This window comes from Lacerta agilis, chromosome 1 (genome assembly GCF_009819535.1).
Source record: "Lacerta agilis isolate rLacAgi1 chromosome 1, rLacAgi1.pri, whole genome shotgun sequence".
Lineage (NCBI taxonomy): Eukaryota > Metazoa > Chordata > Lepidosauria > Squamata > Lacertidae > Lacerta > Lacerta agilis.
Genome location: NC_046312.1, coordinates 120,539,615 through 120,552,435, shown reverse-complemented (window position 1 = coordinate 120,552,435; position 12,821 = coordinate 120,539,615).

The window sequence follows — 12,821 nt, the reverse complement described above, 5'->3', positions numbered from 1 at the left end:
GGCCCTCAATGGCCCTGTATTGCTTCTTAATGGCCCTAGCTTGGCCAGGTCATTTTGCACAGGCTAGCCCAGGAATTCCTCTGCAGCTTGTATTTCTCCCTTCACACCCCAAATAATCAAAATCCTACCATTTATTAATTTCATGGTTTAGAGGTGCCTCCCTCAAATCTATAAATTTTAAATTGTATTTAAAAAAGTATTATAAGATTTAAAATTAGGTTTTTATTTGAAGAGGAAGGATAGGCTGTCAAGTATATAATTTGAATTAAATAAGGTGAATTTTAGGAGAGTATAGAATGTAAAAATAGATTTAGAAAATGTTTTGGATTATTGGTATTTTTAAAATATGTGATAGATTTAAATTGGGAAGTTACGTGAAAATATCTTGTAAGGGACGCAATAAGGGGAAACAGGAGGAAGTCCATTTGAAGATGTGAAGAAAGTTTAGATTTTTAAAATAATTTTGTATTTTTGTTTTTATTTTTTGTGTAGATGTTTTGTATTGTAGTATGTTTTTTCTTTGTTTGTTATTTTATGTATTCGTTGTTGTTGTTTTTGGAAAATACAATAAATATCATTTAAAAAAACAAAAAAAAAACAAATCTATAACACGATTTATCTCCTGCCCCTGCAAGGACGTTTCAGGTAATTTAAGGGCATCGTGTGTCTTTCTTGCAGCTTTGGAAGGCCTCACATTTCAAACTGGAAATAACTGAGCAAAACTTTAGCAGGATTCCCATTACTGTGTTGGAAGAGATACTACTACTCCGAGCAGAATTCTGTACTGTAGTTAATAATTTACATCACCTTAAAACCTACAGACAATTTGCTTTCTCTGTTTAGACCTGGTTTTCTCAAGCGTGTGCAATTTTGACCCTAGGGGGAAACTCAAGAGGAAAGATTCGGTTAGGGGCTCATCCAGACTTTCTTTTGTGTTGTGCTTCCAGGCACAGGTCTACACTTTAAAGTCCAAGCAATTTTTTTGTCTCCCCTGCACTGTCCCCATGAAAACCAGTGGCATGTGGTCAGTGGATCAGAGGGACTAGGCTAGTCCCCTAAATGTTCCTGGTAAATTAGAGTATTAAAGTATTAAAGACTAGCACCTCCTTACCTAAGCATGGGAAGCTTCTGCTTGGCTTAGGGAGGGAGGCACGATGCTCACATGTGACACCAAGATGTCAGAGGGGGCTCCATAGCCCTCACAAGCTGACACCTCTGGTCCTACCTGTCCCCTTATGAAAAAAAAAATTCACCACACACCACTGGTGAAAACCCACTCTTTACTGCTGAATTGGAGCAAATGACAATCCATAGGAAACCAAAATTGCTGTTTGTTCCAATTCAGCATTGAAGAATGGATTTTTGCTGGGAAAGCGTTTGTGAGAGGGAAGCACTGGGATGCAGCACTTTAGAGAGTGGACCCATGCCTAGAAATCACAAAAACGTAAGTGTGGATGAGCTTTATTATGTACTGACTGTCCTGATAGCAAATCCACTTGCTGTTTCAAATGAACTCTCTCCTCCACTAAAAAAACAACAACACCTGGGCAAAGTAGCATGAGATTTTACGGCTTGCTCCAATTTTAAGCTCTTAATTGCTTTGGGTGCACTGCACTCCATATGCCACTGTCTAAATAAAAAAAAAATGGAACTGAAAGAGTCTGGATTGTACAGATTCCATGCCCTGAAATATTCTCTATTCTGTTGGGCGGAAACATACATTGCCCGGCATTCAATTTTGTGAACTGGATAAAACTTTGAAACGAGCAAATGTGAGGTATATGATTGCTTTCGAATCTTTTGAGATGTTTGAAACATTTGAAAAGTGTTTTAGATGGTTTCAATAGTCTTTAAGTATTTTAAATCGCGGATTTTGTTTTTTGTTTTTCAGTAAGGAAAGTGACAGGAAAATGCACTGGAAAATGTGAGAGGACCTGCAACATTATCTAACCACTCTATAAAAAAATCACATGGTCATTCAGCCACTTGGACCCTCAGACTCTTAAAAAGGTCTAACCTGGCCTTAAAATGTAATTGACTGAAAAGTTGGTTTAACTTTAACATTAATTAAATAGAGCAGGTTCTTGGATAAGCCTTTCTTTTCTTTTCTTTATAAAAAGATGGCATTTCCGATGGGTTTAGTGACCACCCAGCAATTTGGAACATCTCTTCTCATGCAACAACCCAGCCTGCTTTCCCCTCTCCTCCTGTCTCTTTTTCAGCATAGGGAATAAAGGAGTGACTGCTGTCTAACTAATTAACCAAGGTAATGCTTCACTGTATGTATCGGCACTCATTAGATGAGAGGAGAAAAGAATATAATTGTTACTCTTGCGCTTTCCGTCCCTATAGGCACCTGACACTTTCTGGGAGAAAATAGCGAGACATTGTAATTGTTAAGACTCTCCTCACATTCATCATTAGATTAATGATACATTTCACTTCTCAGCTGGAGTTGATAAAGTTGGCCCCACGGGTATAGCCACACAGGTTTTAACGAAGGAGGTCAGAACAGTTGTAATCTCATTGTTTTGAGAGGTCTACCCAGTGGGTACCCCTGGAGTTGATTGTGAAAACCATGAAAGACAGAGGAAAGCTAAGACTTATTTTGTATATTGCTTCCCAAGCACACCGCTTTGCCATTCAGTCTGGCCTTCTTGCAGATTCAGTGAACATCTCTGGAAGAACCTGTGATGGACATGATGCAGGGCCAACCGACAACTAATGGAAATCTGGATTCCTGTGCTTGTAAAGCAATTCGACCAGATCAGCAGCCCTTCATGCGCAATGGATTACCATGCCTCACTTATGACAGAAAATTGTCTGCATACAGAGGCATTATCTGGTGGTGATGTCCCACATCGTTCCTGGTAGGACCAGGCCAGAACCGGATAGGACCTCAAAGGAGGAGGAACCTATTCCTGGTATTGGAACTAACAGGATTCAAAGTGAATCCTCAGGTGCTGATAACCCTCTTTAAACTACCATCCAAGAAGATACCAATGTGTTCTGACTGGTCTCTAAAACCTCCTAGTTTACCCCCCCCCCAAAAAAACAACAACAACAAGAGGCACAGTACCCATCTTCAGCACAATGTTGACTCTTCTCGTGAGAAAGAAGCCATACACTTCACAAGATCTGGATCAGGGCAGCAGAGTCCAGCTATGAAGCTACTCAATTGGGGCCAACTTAGTGCTGAAGCAACAACTCCCTATGCTCCCTATGACCTCTTGTTGGACAGCTCCCATGTTATCTGAAATGCCTTGATTCCTGACCAACTGGGAAGACACTACTCTGTTCTTTTAAGAAAGTGTTTTGACCCACATGTCAGCAGTAGCAGAAGCAGGACACCAGTTTTGTGGTTTGTATTCATATGCCCTTCCTATTGGAAGGGGTTAATTAGCTAACCTATATATATTCACCTGAATGTATTGTTAGTCCAGTGACTGTATTAAGTATAAAAGAACTTCTTAAGGTTTTCTGTATGAAACTGCTCTGTAAAGCTGTGAACTTTGATCTGCATTGTACTTCTCTCTGGCAAGCTTTGCCTTACTAAGTGTCTGGAGATAAGAACAGTAGACCTTACACAGAGAGTACTGTAGCTGTCCTTGCAGAGAGGAACTGTTGCCTAGGTCAAGAGATAGGGTGGCCTTGCTGGAGTGCGCATGAACCAACTCTGGCTAAATGTCATTTGCCTTATATGTACAACAGGAAATGTTCCTTATATGGACAAGAGGAAGTTTTCTGGGGTGGGAAGAGAGCCAGAGAACTGTCTATAAGAACTGTCTGAAAATTGACTAGTTTTGTACTTGCTTAGCTGTCTGAACACAGCAAGTACCTCTGCATGCAGGAAAAAAAATCTTTCTCTCTCTGAAGCCAGAAGCCTCAGGTGTTTTCTGCTTCCATGTTTTCTCACCGGGCGCAACAATGGGAACCCGTAGGGGCAAATAAGGCTCCACTATCATAAGTCAGCTTGATCTCGTGCGTAGTTCTGTCTATTTATCTGCCTTAGTATTACAGCCAGAGATGGTTTACCCCCCTCTTCGTATTGGGGATTGGGTCTTGTAATTGATAAAAGAGAAGTGGACCACACTTCTCTTTGTGATCAACATCTTTCAGCCAAACCCAGCTTACAAATATTGTTTGCAAATCTAAATCATGCTCACCTTAACAGACTATTGCCTGATATTATTATTATTATTATTATTATTATTATTATTATTATTATTATTATTATTATTATTCAGGCATACAAAGCATTCAAACTGTGAACAATCAAATATAAGGGTTTTGCTAATGCTATGCACTGGCATGGGATATCGTTTTGAAGATAGGAAGGTGATTAGCACCATGCAAATACAATACTAAAACAATCTCCCTTGGATATCAAGTTTGCACGCAAAATTGTTTTTAGACCACCAGTTTCTGAAAACGGGAATGGCTTATAGACTCAAGCATTTCTGTGGTTTATGGCTCTAGATTTACAAAAGATAGTAAGGTTTGATAGCAGTGTCTTTGTTTCCAAGTAACATTGACTCATTATGGGACCTTCCCGATGGAGCACTTTGATTAGAGACAGGATTTAGAAATTACCCTAATCTGGATTTACTGACAAATAGTATCTCTCGTGAAATTTTTTCGTCTTGCGAGTCACACCCATAGGGAAATTCATCTTGCAAATCACCCTTTCGTTAGCGAATGCCTTTCGTCTAGCGAGTTTTTCGTCTAGCGAGGCATTCGTCTTGCGAGGTACCACTGTATTTAATAAGGGTAGTCTAGTCCAACACCCTGTGATTCAGGAATCTCAACTAAAGCATCCATGACAGATGGCCATCCAATCTCTCCTTAAAATAAGCATGATCATGCATTTAATGCTGGATATCACCCAATATCTATCTACATTAATGGAACACTTTTAATTATGCATTATGTCATATTCCAAAGAAAATAGAATGATCTAAACTGGTATCACAGGCAATATGAGGTCTGCTGTAGCAGAACATTGCCTGCTTACTCACAAAGGCTGCTGCGTAACGGAGTTATATGGTTTTGAGATTTCACTCACTTACCCCTTTCCAACCACACAGATGCTTCAACACAAATAGCCATTAACAGCTCCACTTTGTATTCAATTATCTTGATTCCCCTCTCATTTACTTTTGATTGTGTGTTTTTTCCTCCCCCGGGGTGACCTGGTGACCCCATTGGAATTCTACCCTGGTGTAATTGAGACCAAAATTAGGCCCAATAGTTTTATAAAAAGCACACAGATGCTTCATAATGAGCCTTTTAGAAACATAGCTCCAGCAAAATAACAATCAAGGACTATTAATTGTGCCACTTGTTGGAGAGAAAAAGGACACAACATTTATACCCTCATTACACTGTTGTAAAGGCTGATGGATATGTATAAAAACAAAAGCCGATTTCTGCTTTTTCTTAAAAAACCCCCAAAAAACTAAAGAAAAACAGTTCCCCTCCCGACAGTTGCAGAAGGGTTAGCTTTTACCTTTACGTAGTCAACCATTTATTATTACATGTAGGACTTATTCTATGCTTGTACAATGTGTGGAGTTTCGTGTGGACCCTGAGAAGCAGCGACTGAGTAAGGATGAAGGTTGTAGGGGGGAAAGGGAGATACATATATTACTTACTTACTTACTTACTTACTTACTTACTTACTTACTAAATAAATAAATAGATAGATAAATTTACCTACCGCCCTTCATCCAAGGATCACATATATAATACAAATGTATCAGGAATTTAATCATTTAGGACTATTAAGGTGTTTCTATTGTTTCCTATCCAATACAGTGGTACCGCAGGTTAAGTACGCTTCAGGTTACAAACTCCGCTAACCCAGAAATAACGCTTCAGGTTAAGAACTTTGCTTCAGGATAAGAACAGAAATTGTGCTCTGGCGGCACAGCGGCAGCGGGAGGCCCCATTAGCTAAAGTGGTGCTTCAGGTTAAGAACAGTTTCAGGTTAAAAACGGACCTCCGGAACGAATTAAGTATGTAACCAGAGGTACTTCCCTTTCGGAGTACTTCTGCACCCCATACCTACCATGAGTTAGATGGCAGAGTGAGATGGCTTCCTAAGGTGGGAGATACCACTTCATGCAGTACTGAGCCTGTCTTTCTTTCCAAACCCGCCCCCATATTGCCTTACACCTACCTTTCCAGTTACTCATCCTTCCCACCGTTACTCTTAAGCCTCATGGGCCTGCTAGTTGCCTGCATGCCGCAAGTGTATTCATTTAGTTATGGTTAGAATTATTTAGCCAGTTCTCCTAAATCAAAGATCTCTCTCTCTCTCTCTCTCTGCGTGTGTGTGTGTATTTCCACAGCTATTCCCCATTGCCCTAGTAGATGTGCATACAGTGGTACCTCAGCTTACACACCCTTCAGGTTACAGACTCCGCTAACCCAGAAATAACGCTTCAGGTTAAGAACTTTACCTCAGGATGAGAACAGAAATCGCACGGCGGAGGTGCACTGGCAGTGGGAGGCCCCATTAGCTAAAGTGGTACCTCAGGTTAAGAACATTTTCAGGTTAAGAACGGACCTCCAGAGCGAATCAAGTTCTTAACCCGAGGTACCACTGTGTTTTGCTGAGATATTCCCCACTGCAACATTAAATGTGCATACTTTGATTGCATATATATATATATTCAAGAAACATTATCCTCTTGTTAAGACCTGTCTTGAGTGTGTTAGATGTATCTGCCAGGACACTCTATTGCAGCTGTGTAAAGATCCTAATTTTAAACACACGTGTATGTGAAATATGGTATCTGCCTAGGGAGGTAGCCTTCCCTATGCCCCCTAATCTAGTCTGCTGTCTTCAGGATGCTGCCCCATCACCAGTGTTGAAGTAAGACTCAATGGCCACTCTGGTCATTTGCTATATGTAAAGGTAAAGGGACCCCTAACCATTAGGTCCAGTCGTGTCTGACTCTGGGGATTGCGGCGCTCATCTCACGTTACTGGCCGAGGGAGCTGGCGTACAGCTTCCGGGTCATGTGGCCAGCATGACAAAACCGCTTCTGGCGAACCAGAGCAGTGCACAGAAACGGCGTTTACCTTCCTGCCGGAGCGGTACCTATTTATCTACTTGCACTTTGACGTGCTTTCGGACTCCTAGGTGGGCAGGAGCTGGGACCGAGCAACGGGAGCTCACCCCGTCATGGGGATTCAAACTGCTGACCTTCTGATCAGCAACCCCTAGGCTCTGTGGTTTAACCCACAGCGCCACCCGCGTCCCTTTTTGCTATATGTAGAATGGAGTAAATAGGCACCATTCTGTCCTTTGCCTCAAGCAGCAAAATATCTTCTGCTAGGAGGGACTGGGTAATGTGGAACAGATAAGAGAACTACGGTAGAATAGAACATGGGTAGGCAAACTAAGGTCCGGGGGCCGTATCCGGCCCAATCGCCTTCTAAATCTGGCCCACAGATGGTCCGGGAATCAGCGTGTTTTTTACATGAGTAGAATGTGTCTTTTTGTTTAAAATGCATCTCTGGGTTATTTGTGGGGCATAGGAATTTGTTCATATTCTTTTTTTTCCAAAATATAGTCTGTCCCCCCCACAAGGTCTGAGGGACAGCGGACCCGGCCCCCTTCTAAAAAAGTTTGCTGACTCCTGGAATAGAAGCTCAGTTAGTCACCCCTCACCCACCATTCCTGAAACAAAGCATTTCTGCAGCTACCGCAAGCATCCTCAACTCACCTTGATACACTCTGGGGAAGTCCGTCGCTGTTGTTAATCATGCTCCTGCCCTTGTTGAAGCAACACTGGCTTCTATTTCAAGTCTGATAGGATTCTCTGCATTCATGAGCAGATGTTCATTGCAGGTGATTCACATATTTCCAATACCAAATCTGGGTACCTAGCAGAAAAGGGGTGGATGTTCATTTCAGGTGATTCACATGTTTCCAATACTAAATCTGGGTACCTAGCAGAAAAGGGGTGGGGGGACAACAACATTCTCTAGCAGTAGATGAAGACCGAATATAAGAAAGAACAACTCCAACATGTTTCTGAATTTTGAGAAAATTATGGCTTTCTCTTTCCTTCTTTACCTTTTATGTTGCAGTTGGGTTTGAAGTTAACTTTCCTCTCCCTAAGTGCAATTCCATGAACTGGGACATTGACAAGTATAGGTCTTATACAAATATGCTTTCTATGATCATGCTTAAAAATACACACCACAAATATGCTTTCTATGATCATGCTTAAAAATACACAGCACACCCCCCCAAAAAAAATATCAAGATATAAGACATGTGCCATCATTACTCATACGATTCTTTCATAAATTACAGGATGGCCATTGTAATGAATAAGTGGATTATTTTCCAGCTGTTAGATTACTGTTTCCTTACAGATCACATGGCAAGTATATTGTTGTGGTCTGTCTAACAATAAAGTCCATGTATTGTTTGGGGTTCCTGATGTTTTGGCACAGAATACCCCCCAAATGTTTGCTTCCCTCAAGCTCATATATCTATGATGACGAGGATTATCTCATCATGGAAGTCCTCCAGTGTGGTGTAGTGGTTAAGAGCAGTGGACTCGTAATCTGGTGAACCGGGTTCACGTCTCCACTCCTCCACATGCAGCTGCTGGGTGACCTTGGGCTAGTCACACTTCTTTGAAGTCTCTCAGCCCCACTTACCTCACAGAGTGTTTGTTGTGGGGGAGGAAGGGAAAGGAGAATGTTAGCTGCTTTGAGACTCCTTCGGGTAGTGATAAAGCAGGATATCAAATCCAAACTCTTCTTCTTCTTCTTCTTCTTCTTCTTCTTCTTCTTCTTCTTCTTCTTCTTCTTCTTCTTCTTCTTCTTCATCTTCTTCTTCTTCTTCTCTTGCTCCCCTATGCTTTTTTCTTCTCAATCTCTTGTTTATTCATAGTGCATAGCACTTCACTTGTCCTCAGTAATAACCACTTGCATGCATTCTGTCAGCCCTCCGTGAATGACACTGGCAGTAAAAACAGGAGACATCGCAAATGAAACAGAATAGATACCCACCAAAGCATGGACAAAAACAAATAAACTGAAGCCTGCATACAAAGGCCAAGTGCAGCGATTATATGCCCACCATGTTCTGGAAAAGAAAACTACACATAATTTAGCCTTGGTCAAAAGTAACCTATTTTGGCCCATTGTTTTAATTTGTGATGGGCTGCCCTGCAAACGTCAAAATATATCCATATCTATAGCTGTTCAAACATTTGTTATGTGGGTGAGAAATGAAACCCTTTCCGAAAGATGGTGGGAAGGGGAGAAATTGTAAAGGGCATCTCACGCAACTGTCAATTATCTATCACACACTCCTCCCCCCCCAAAAAAAAAATCTAATTGTGTTACAGCATAAAGACTGGTATTGATGGAAAAAAAATGTGACTCCCTCTAACAATTGGATTGAAGATATGTACTCAGTACACACGGACAAGTTGTGTACAAATGTAGACTTGTCGTGGACAAATTTTTACTATACAGGTATTTGGAATTCATTTTTTTATAAATACCTTATTAGGTTAAGGTCTGGTTAAATAAAATAACAATTTCCCCCTTTTTGTAATGTACACAATAACTTCTTTTGTTCTGTTTTTTCCCCTCCTACATGGATACTATTTCTTGTTTCTTCTTTTTGTGTGTCTTATCTTATTCTGTGCACTTGCAATTTTGTACTTTTTTCCAATAAAGAAAACACAAACACACACACACACACACACACACACACACACAATCTTGTTGTGGTTCACATAGGAGGCTATCTGGCATAGGCATACTTAACTTTGCCAACAGAACAGCGCCATTTGCCTTTAGACTGTTCTCTAATTTTAAACGATCTGTCCCAACAGTTGTTTAATTGTACAGATACATTGTAAAGCCATTGTGATGGAGAAATTAGCAAGTAGGAAGAAACATTAACATTTAATGAGAGTAGCAACTTGGGAGCTTCAGATTTAAAGAGCTGCCTTGGAGCTGATAAACTCCATCTAAGCAATTGATCAGTTTCACGTGATGATGAGTCAATTTCATGTGATTCCGCCCCCCACTCTCCAACCCAGCTAATATACAAGAGTTTTGTGTTAGCCTGGTCACATGCAACCCATCAAAGTACTGGCTGTTACATCAGAAACTAGCAAAATAAACCAGTAAATTGGCAAATATAATCCCTTTCTTTCTTTTTTTAAAAAAGTCCCAAGAGATATCTCTAATGCTCCATTTAAAGCATGGTTGTGTGTGTGTGTGTGTGTGTGTGTGTGTGTTTTTAAGTCTTCTTTTGTTCGATAAAGCAGTCCATATAAGACTCAAAGATGGGTATGGATGTTTCATCAGTAGCAAATGTGCTTCAAAATTATGTGAGAAACGCACAGAGTATGAACTTCCCCCCAAGAAATGCTAATTGTGGAGATCCATTATAAAGCAAAACATCTTGTTGGGTATCTAAGATGCTGTTGCTATGCATTTTACTATGCCAAGTTGCTTGCATGACCATGCGAGGATTGATCATAAATTGCAGTGGAAGACAGGATATGCCTGTTTTCCTCGAGCACATTCTGCTGTGATGGTTTGCAGAATAATGTAAAAGGAAGACACACAGAGGGCATTTTGACAGCAGGGATTAGAATGGAAGAAAGAGAGAAAGAGAAAGAGAAAGAGAAAGAGAGAAAGAGAGAAAGAAAGAAAGAAAGAAATGCAGTAGATCTAGGTATGAGAAAGTGGTTAATGGGAAAAAGAAGGCTTCGGCAACCTAGCTCCTAATATTGTGTGTGTGTGTGTGTGTGTGAGAGAGAGAGAGAGAGAGAGAGAGAGAGAGAGAGAGAGAAAGAGAGAGAATGAATTCTGGGGCAGTGCAAGGTATGCTGGCAGCTGGAGGACAGTGCAGCTGTCTCAGTACCTGCAGAACTAAAACTTGGACAATTGAAGACGCCTGGAGGATGAGAGGCACAGCACCTTTCTAAATCTTGACTGGAAAGCTCCAACACATGGGAGAAGGTGATGCTATACAGTGGTGCCTCTGGTTAAGAATTTAATTCATTTCGGAGGTCCGTTCTTAACCTGAAACTGTTCTTAACCTGAGGTACCACTTTAGCTAATGGGGCCTCCCACTGCCAGTGCACCTCCGCCATGCGATTTCTGTTCTCATCCTCAGGTAAAGTTCTTAACCCGAGGTACTACATCCGGTTTAGCGAAGTCTGTAACCTGAAGCGTTTGTAACCCGAAGTGTTTGTAACCCGAGGTACCAGTGTATTGAAATCGCAGTTAGCATAGAATGGCTTGAAGCTACCTCAGACCATGGGCAGCCTATGTCCTTCAGATATTTGTTGGTGGCTACAGCTCCCATCATCCTTGATCATTGGCCAAGTTGGGTGGGGTTTATGGAAGTTGTAGTCCCACACAATCTGGACGGCACGATGTTTGCTGCCCCTGCTTTAGACAATTGGTTCCAAATGTTGAATTGGTGCCCATTATTGCATCATGGGGAGATGAGCTCTCTCTCTCTCTCTCTCTCTCTCTCTCTCTCTCTCTCTCTCTCTCTCCCCAGTGACATTCTGAAGAAAATCAAAACGATTTAAGGAGGGAGCAGGGATATCTCCCTTTTCTCCCTAAAGCAAATTTGCCATATGTAAAAGAAGAAATAGCATCTGAGGGAAGGGAAGTAATCTATGTATTTAACACACAGGTGATTGATTTGAGTGCTTATAGTGGAAGCATAAGACATTGTGAAACAAAGGGTATGGTGTCTCAGAATATCTCCCGTTTTCTATATTTCTGTATCCTGGATCTGTTGTCATGCCCTTTCATGGACCATTTTCCACATTCACTTCAGGAACAAGGCCAACTCTAGGCATGCAAAAGTGTGCACACAAGAATTTCCACTGCCACTGGAGTAAATGGGACAACTCTTGTGGGTTGGCTGAGCTTTGTTGTGTGCGCTGAAGCTCCCACTTCTACGGTAAAATACTAGAACAGGGAACATCAAGTTAGCTCCCATTAACTAGTGTCAATGTGGCCCAGCAAAATACATTGGAAGTTGGTTGATACTTGAGTTAGATTATTGCTCCACCTTGCTTAGCATTGCCTACAGAGGCAGTGTTTCTCCAGATGTTTCCAGACCCCAACTCTCATCACCTGAAGACAGCATGACCAATGAGCAGGGACAAATGAGGTAGCAAGTGGGATCCTCCTCAGTGAGGGTCCTGGTTTGCACGGGTCCCTGAGAACCCCCTCTGGGTTGGTAGGTGCTGGACGTGGCCTAGGCCTTGCCAGTAAGGGCCCACTGTCACGCCAGGCCGTTTGAGCCAGTCCGATGCAGGTGGCGTGATTGGGGACCCATAAAAGTGGTGGCACGACGCGACTGAAGCACTTGCTTCGTGCTGCCAAACACCCGCCCTCCCGTCCCTATTAGTTGGTGTTGCTCCTTCGGCCTTGCTTTGGATATTGGTTGGTCACCTGTTTTGGAACAGGAGCTGGGTAGGAATTTTTCCATTTGGCAAATTGGCAGTGGCCACTTGGTTTTCGCCTACCCCCTTAGCAATCATCACAACTTTGTAAGGTTTGGCGGTTAGACATTGGCTTAGTGAGGTGTGTGGGAGGGGAGGTGCGGCCATCACCTGCCCCTCCATGAATAAGGGTATTCCAGTAAAGGAATCTGGGGGTCCTGGATCTTGTCCGAAGTCCACTTGAGGGGCTAGGGCCATGCCAGGACCACAGGAACTCTGGGGTGAGCTTCAGTTGATTTTCATCGATGTTGCTCTCTCATTTGGTGTTTACCCTTCCAGACTACCTGCCTGAGAGGC